Source organism: Protomyctophum parallelum (genome assembly GCF_964188405.1).
Source record: "Protomyctophum parallelum genome assembly, chromosome: 7".
Lineage (NCBI taxonomy): Eukaryota > Metazoa > Chordata > Actinopteri > Myctophiformes > Myctophidae > Protomyctophum > Protomyctophum parallelum.
In genome coordinates this window covers 16,631,702-16,640,793 of record NC_139705.1, presented here as the reverse complement: position 1 = coordinate 16,640,793, position 9,092 = coordinate 16,631,702, and the positions used below count along the sequence as shown (strand labels likewise).

The 9,092-nt window shown below is 39.8% G+C and overlaps 1 protein-coding gene across 1 annotated transcript in view; it reads left to right on the top strand.

Annotated features, from left to right (window-relative positions):
• Positions 1–825: 825 nt before the first annotated feature.
• Positions 826–9,092, top strand: part of csrp1a (cysteine and glycine-rich protein 1a) — a 12,659-nt gene continuing 4,392 nt past the window's right edge. Inside the window, exon 1 of the mRNA XM_083769278.1 lies at positions 826–1,090. The gene's annotated coding sequence lies outside the window, so the exon portion shown is untranslated. The remainder of the gene's footprint in view (positions 1,091–9,092) is intronic.

The following is a 9,092-nucleotide window of genomic DNA, read 5'->3' as shown; positions in this document are numbered from 1 at the left end:
ATGGAATATGGAAATGTAGCCTACTTGTCCTGTTGATATATGATACCTAAAGCACTTTTTTATTAATGTGGGGTCCAGGAACCCACCACAGGGGGGTGTTCAAGGGGTTCCTAAGCTAAATGATTGATTATAGTTAGGAACCAAATGGACCTGTCCCTAATACTATAGGTCCATTCAGTTCCATTTGTACATTCTCAGAGTTACGAGAGTTCAATTTATATAAAATTTGGGGGCCTTGGTTTGAAAACCTCTGAACTAAAGTATAGGGCCGGCTCAGGTAGGCTATGAGGTCGGTGTATCGTTGTCCAGGGGTATAGCACAGGCTGCAAACGAGAGAACTACGACTAAAAAACAAACAGTATAACACATGCCTCAAAGACTTCCATCTTCACCCAGTTCTCCTCATACTTGGTGCATATCAGTGGTACATGACATTCTTTAACCCAGCATTAGCTTGGACTCGAGGAGGAGGGGAGAGGAACTCTGCCCTGCACTCATGACGCCATCTGGCATCTACCTCCACTTCCCATTATTTGCTTCTACATTGTAATTCTGGTTCACTTGCTGTGCTATATCATTCACTCACTATAGGCCTTTCTTTTTTCTTTTTTTTTGTAATGTTTTTATCTGCAAGTCATTCACAAAGGTTTTTACTTGCACATTCATTCCCCAAGTCGGTCCACTATTTGTGTCTGTCTGTCTGTCTGTCTGTCTGTCTGTCTGTCTGTCCCTCTACAATCTACATTCACAGCCTGTACGTGTTGTGGTCTCTCTCTAGTTACAGACTGAGGGAAGCAGCAAGACTCCACCCTCCTCTCACTTCTGTAACGTTGGTGGAGCACAGCACAGTGAGGCACGTACTAGCCTACAGCACCACTAGAGTTTGCTTTCTTTGACTATCACGTTTAGACATGTTTGACTAACTCAGCTGCTATCAAAACAAGAACCGTGGTCTCACAAAAAGCTACTTGTTCTTCCACACAATCCGAAACCTCACCAAAGATTGGACAAAGTTATCTCCCTACAGGACTGTTGGACCGCTTGGACTTGGGAGTCAAACAACAGCCCTGCAGCTATTTTCATAACACAGGTAGGCACCACAGAAAACCGCTTTTTACTTTTGCCCAGTCGCTTTCTCTCTGTCACATGATTTTATCTACACAGGAAAACCAGACGGCCCCCCCAAAAAAGTAGTTTATAATTCTTGCCAGTGTGAAACCTTTCAATAAACTAACTCTAGACATCAGACCAGGGTAGACTGTATGTCTTTACATGTGTATTTGTTATGAACAAGAGTTCATACCTAAGTGGAAAGCAGTAAAACAACAACAAGCTGCATCAGCAATGTTTGACAAAACCAGTGGTTAATTTCTACTGTATGGTTTTTGTAGGAGTACAGGGTAAAGGTTTTTCTCTGCCACAATGCTGCTGATCACTGGTCAGTTTTATTCAATAAGGTAGCATTCACATCACTCTCAATCTTCCTGATTTGTTTCAAACATCACACATCACTGTTCTTTTGTGGCACTGCTTTTTCTTTTCTTTTTTAAGATTTCTAGTTTATCTAGCTTTTCAAAATAGATCGTAATTTGTGAATGGTCCTCCTGACATGCTACTATAGAGACACTATGATGACCAAGTATCAGATGGAGAATTCACGCAAGATGCTCAATTTATTCATTCAATAACAACCACAACAAAAAAAGTACAATTTCAGCAGTGTTAGAATGAATTGTTGAATACAATTAATCATCATCATTGCATCATCATTGTTGTAAACTCTAAGTACTTAACTGGACCCTCGTCTGGTTTGACAGACAGGTAGTGTGTGCAGGCTGGGTGGTGTGTGATAATCCGGAGAACCCGAGAACAGTGAGAAAGCATTTTTTTCAAATGGATTTTGGTATACTAGTGAATAGTGAATACATAAGTTTAAGCAATAAAACATTGTTTTTGTAGTAATAGGGGTAATAATTATTTATTGAATAATTGCACACAACTGTGCTGTAATCCACGCTACCATCGGATAGCCTTTTAAATCCTATTTCCAATCCACAAGGGACAAGCAAAGTGATCTCAGCGGCTTCCCCCAGTCTGGTGAACTGTCTGCGGTTTCTGGTGGTGTTATTGTCTGAAGAGGACACGGACACTTGTTGCGCAGGTCCGTCTGAAAACTGTCCAGTGACAACGTTCCGCGGTGAAATAAATAGTGCGATTAAAATGCGTTAATTTTTTTAATGCATTAATTTTTCTGTAGTTAATTAATCGTAATTAATCGCAATTAGTCCCGGCCCTAATACAAATATATACTTAATATATCAAATATATCTTTAGCTTTACTGACAAATAAGAATGGAAATGACATACAACATGAAATGCATGGGCGGCCAATAATCTTGACCAGATTTAGACAGAGAGTTAACAAATGTGTATTATATTACAGGAGGTGAAATTAGCATTAGTAGGCTACTGTACCTGTGTTTTTGTTGTCTGCAGAGCCAGTGTTGACATAGACTGCACTGTAGATCAGTGTGGTTTCAGTGTTGAAGGGTCCAACATCTCCTGCAGTCCAATAACCCAGTGGTTCCTAAAGTGGGGTCCTTGAGGGAGTTCCAGGGGGTCCCCAGCTAAATGATAGTTTGGAACCAAATGGACCCTTATTGATGATATTCACACGGCGACACTTCCCATAGAGCCCATTCATCCAAACAGAAAAGTCCTCTCTAATTATATTAAACAATGTCAAAATCACCAACATTGCAACTGTAGGGAAAGCTTGAATTATCCTCTTTCAATCTGTAAAGTTTTTGTTTAATAAAAATCCACCGTAGACATTTTATGAGCTACTTCCTGTCAAGAAATTCCTTGCAGATGATTATTTTCTAAGTATCAGAGTATGGAAGCGCTCGTTATCAGTAAAGCAACCTCCTGCTGCCTCCTGCATTATGTGCACATTCAAAACAGGTGGTACGCCATTGAGTGATAGTCAACGAGCACTTCCAAACTCCAGCACTTAGAAAAAGATCACACCGTGTGAACTGAGTGGTGCAACTCCCCCCCCCCCCCCCCCCCCCCCACTCCTCCTCCTCCTCCTCCTCCTCTCTCTCTCTCTCTCTCTCTCTCATATTAGCAGGCAACAGTGCAGCACGTACAGCACCATCTCTCTCTCTGTTTCTGGCACAACAGCGTCCCTACTGGTACTCATAGTCATACTGGTGCTCATGGCCACATACATAGGCGGACACATAGGTGAACCAACACATAGGTGAACACGGACATTGCTGTTCCTTGGAGTGGTTGCACCAATCAAAAATCATCTGCAAGGAATCTCTTGATGTTGTTCTTTTTTGCAATGTACAATTATGAGATGCTATTATTTGTTTGTGGAAATTTTCATTTGGTCACTTTTTTTTTTTTAATAAGACATTTTTAACACAAATGAGCAGAAATACCATCTGATATTTTTATCAACTAGAACTGCACTCTGTCGAGTGCATACTTGGTTGTTGCACACTAGTAGGCCATAAATGGCCAACTAGTGCGCAAGCAGAGCGTGCAAGTACTTTCGACCGCTGTAGCTACTTTATGCATATAAACACGTAGTGTTATTAAGTATGGTTCAAGTTTCTATGGTGATCATCTACTATATAGAGTATGTAGTTGTAAATTGATTAGCGGTATACTGTGGTTACTTTGCACCAAAAACCGTGACAGCCGTCCCGCCATTTGATGTTTATGCAAGAAAACAGCAAATCTGTGCCTGGTTTGCTGGGACCAGATTACACAATTGACCATATTTCTTACGTCATCATTGAGAGCTAGTCATACATATACACACCACGTACTCTGGTCCCAGCAGATCAGGCACAATTTGCTATTTTATTTTTACTGATTATGTATATAGTATACGTATGACTAGCTCTAAATGATGACGTAAGAGATATGGTCATTTGTGGTCGTTTGGTCCCAGCAAAACAGGCACAGATTTGATGTTTTTCTGATGTTTTAGCGGCGGGTGGTGTAACAGCGGGACACACAGACATTCAGCCCTTGCTGTCTAGCTGCGCCCTCTGGTGTGTCGTTGTTGAGCAGCAGTAAACAGGACTGTGACTGCTTAGCTAACGTTAGCCCATATGCACACACTAGTACACATAATCAGTAAAATAAAATAGCAAATTGTGCCTGATCTGCTGGGACCAGAGTACGTGGTGTGTATATGTATGACTAGCTCTCAATGATGACGTAAGAAATATGATCATTTATGTAATCTGGTCCCAGCAAACCAGGCACAAATCTGCTGTTTTATTTGCATACGCATCAAATGGCGGGTTGGCTGGCACGGTTTTTGGCGCAAAGTAAGAAAGATAGAAGTATAAAGACCTTCATGTCAAGATTAGGCTTTAAACAATTAAATACAAATCCAACTACAGATTACGGAAGTATTCGTATATTTTAACAAATGTGAAAGTATTATTAAAGAAATTGAAGTTAGAGACACATATTACTCTGATCATGATTTAGTATTAATATCACTATAGTCCAAGATGAAATACATTTAAAACAATTGACAATTTACAATAAATAATAAAATAATTATACTGTATAATATATTTTAATTCAGTTTATATACTTTTTTTTTCATCACATATCAATGATTTATTTTTCTTTGAAAAACTAAAAAGGGATCTAGAATATATCTACATTGATAAAACTGTATTTCTTATATAGATAGAAACTTGAACCATACTTAATAATACTAGGTGTTTACATGCATAAAGTAGATAGGTAGCAAATAGTTATACCTAATAATTAGACATTTCAAACGTTCCTTCACAGAGATACTGAGATTCCACAGTTTACAGAATAATTATACTGTATAACATATTTTAATTCAGTTTATATACCTTTTTTTTCATCACATATCAATGATTTATTTTTCTTTAAAAAACTAAAAAGGGATCCAGAATATATCTACCGGTACATCGATAAAACTGTATTTCTTATATAGATAGAAACTTGAACCATACTTAATAATACTAGGTGTTTATATGCATAAAGTAGGTAGGTAGCAAATAGTTACACCTAATAATTATACATTTCAAACGTTCCTTCACATAGATACTGAGATTTGACAGTTTACAGCGGTCGAAAGTACTTGCGCGCTCTGCTTGCGCACTAGTTGGCCATTTATGGCCTACTAGTGTGCAACAAGCAAGTATGCACTCGACAGAGTGCAGTTCTAGTTAATCAATATGTTTTGGATAAGCACAGATTCGACCGACTTCCTACTCGATGCATCATCACTCCCTCGGTTCCTCGGGATACACTCACTCTCACACACAAAGAGATTGGCATAATTTAAATAACTATAATATTGTGTGTCCGTGCAAATACCTGCTTTGTCCAGTTGTTCAACCTTGCTCTCACTCTCCTTCAGCCTTGCCTCAATGTACCTCAGCTCCACCTGTAAGCGGACAGACAGGTCTTATCAACCTGTTTTTGTGTATAGGCCTACTGTATGTACTCTGATAAACAGATGCAAATGTGTCAGGTGTCTTGACAAGTCTGATAAGCTCAAACACATAGGCCCTCATTTATCAATGGAGTGTAAAACCTGCCTCAAATTCGAGCGTCGGTTTTGGAGTACGCTCACGTCGGCACGGCATTCTGATCCTTGCTTAATTTCGTTCCTAGCGTTGATAAATGTGACGGCTGAGATCAATCTGGCACGCCCTATGAAATCAAGCCTCGCCCTCGTTTTGCGACATGAACAACTGCAATAAGACCAAACAACGTATGGAAACCATAGTTGCATTATGGAAAGCCAATAAAAAAAAGTTTCCCCCACTTGGCTCGATGCTCGCCTCACCGCCTCAATTACCAATTTCATATGACATGCCTTTACAAAAAAAATTTCATGTGTATAATATGTATTAGTTGTATATACATTTTAGAAGTGAATAGGCTACATAGGTTTAGATGCCTGTGACAGCCTGTCAGCTGGTCAGTCAATGCTGCTCCGCTTGTCTACGACAGAAGAACTGGTGAGGACAAAGCCTACGACAGCTCCCTGACGTGATATTTGGACGGGCGCACGCCGAAGTTGAAGTTCACACTGGAATAATAAATGCTGAAAATGTCGGCGTACGCCCATATTTTGGCATACGATGCGTTGATAAATGAGGCCCATATTGTGTATTATTCTCAGTGAGGCTCTATTAATACAGCAACCGTCTTTGAGCTTTTACAAACAATCACAATTTAGCTGCAGGCGGACAGTAAATGTATGGTTGTGACCTATTAATGATAAATGTCTCACACTTACAATCAAATTTCTGTATTGTTAAAGCAGTACTATGTAACTTTTTAACAACTATATGGCATATTATGTTTCGTTACATGATTAAGCAATAACAATCATCCTTCCATAAATGTATAGACTTAGGGTGGTCCCTGACTGTATAGTGGAGACAATGAGTTTCATCCTGGCATTATTTTGCCAAGGCTCCACTGTGGAATGCCTGGCCAATGGCTCGAGGCTCCATAAAACAGACGGGTCCACAAATTCATTTGAGGTATTTTATTTACAAAAAACATAATAGTCGGCGACAATACAAAAAATAAATAATACTAGACAAAAACAATGTTACAAAAATAGGAAAAACACTTTAAACTTTCTAAACTTTAGAAAACAAGTAACAGGCCCTTAAGAATACTGCCAAGTTGTGCCAACAGGCTATGCCTCCTTTCATGAGGCCCTGGCTGGGAGCTCTCCCCTGATGTTCTTGCTGGCTAGCCTCAAGTCAAACTGCAGCATGCCTGCTCTTAAACATATAGGACAAACCAAGCACAATCAGAGTAATTGGTATCAATTGACTCATACAAAGGCATGCCCCAAGGCCCATGAGTTGCTCTACAATTAGCTACTGGCTTTTAAACGTATTTTCAATAAATACCAGTCAATATACATATTTCAAGCACCAAACACATACAATGAAAATGCTAAATAACAGGAACAAACACTCCTCCTCTATACCGTACTTTGGCACCCTCCAAGAGTGCCAAGTGCCAACAAACATGCAAGAGTGCAGCTGCTCTACACAATAATATACAGCGAGGTCAGCCCATGTAAAGCTTTATACGGTACGTAATTAAAACTATTTTAAAATCTATGCTGGCCATGTTAGTAATAAAATGTGCGCATAGTTTGAGATCCACAGCAGGCCTGAGTTGTGTGGACTTTACAAATGAGAGTCAGCTGAGAGCCTGTTGATTAATTAGATCAGGGAAGAGACAGAGAGAACAGTGCTAGAAGAACTCGTGTTTCCACCGTTAAGACAATATACCAGTCACATGATTAATCAACAGAAGCACCCCCAGATGCATAGAAAACCAACCCATATAAAATAGAGACAAGGAGATGCTAATTGTATGGATGAGTCAGTGTCACTATAGTTCCTGTGTTATTGCTGCCTTCGTCATTTCCTAGCAAGCTTTATTCAACGGATTAACGGTAGGTAGCATGACAAATATATTGTCGTTAATGTATATTGTTGTGTTGTTTCTGTTTATCTTTCTTTTTCTAGGTTTATAACCTGGCCTAAGGTCTAACTAAAACTGACCAAATGAGTGTTTAGTGTGTGTTTGAGTTGTGTGTGTATGTTGCAACAATAACACTATTGAAACACACCAGTCTGAGTTGTGTTCGCTATCACACCTCTTTAGGGGTGGGCGATTTGAATACACGGTATTATCACGATATTATTTCATGCCATTTTCATGGTTATTTTTCAAGTTACTTAACAGTACAACCACCTACAAGGTAACAAAAACTAAAAGAAAAAGAAGTAACAGATCATATCGACCAAAATACGTATTCATTTTGGCTAATGAAACCGTTGTTCTACAGAAGTATAAATTAACGTATAGCACTGCAAATCATAGAATTCACTGTATCACGATATATTATATAGAAAAGGCATATCACGGAGACATTGACATCTCAACGATATTTATCACCATATCGCCCACCCCCTACCCGTCTTATAAGAATGTGTGCCAATACATAGAAGGTGTAATTGGCTAGATAAATGTACATGGTCCATGCATTTACTGTACATGTTGTAACTCCAGTGTACAAATTATAGCACAGCGGCTAACAGCAATATTTTGGGAGAATCATTCAAATGGTGATACAAGCGTGAAATTTGGTACAAATCATCTTTGAAGGTCACTCTTCAACCGGGCCACTTGAAAAATCAAAGATGCCGGCCATTTATTTCAGGAAAGAAATAAGAAATATGTGTATTTTAATGTAGGAAAATAAAATGGGAACCAGTGGTCTCTAGACAAGCAAAGGCTCATAACATAGAAAAGGTTGGTGGGGGTAGGCTAGGCTTACTGTAGTAGACTGACAGGAATGTGGATGTGGACACGCATCACAAGAATGTAATGGGAGGGTCATGCTGGAACTCTGGATTCCAGATCAGCCCGACCCGACCACAGGGAAACTCTGGGTAGATATGGGCTGGATTCCAGATCAGTCCGACCCGACCACAGGGAAACTCTGGGTAGATATGGGCTGGATTCCAGGGATCAGCCCGACCCGACCACAGGGAAACAGTATGATCGTACCCTACAAACCCTCCCGCGCACTCAGATCAGCCAATGCAGGGAAGCTGGAGGTACCTTCACTAAAACCACCAGGACAACGCTCCACACGTCCCAAACTCTTCTCCCTTCTGGCTCCAAAACTATGGAATGCACTTCCCATCACAGTCAGAACTGCAGCCTCACTCTTCCAGGATTCCAGGGATGAATCTGACCACACATTTCAACAAGTCATGTTCATTTCCATCCTCAGTCCGATAGAATTCAAACTAAATACCACAGAACATGATACAACAAAATGAATCAGGTATACAAAACAGGCACCATTATTTGCTGTTTCACAGGAAACACAAACAACTAAAACCAGCCTACAGTAACTCCTTGGTTTGATTGACTATATACTTTATTAACAGTTTGCCGAAAAAGGCACAGGAAAGTTCAATAAAGTTCAATGCAAGGTCTGCTAAGAGGATTTAAAACCC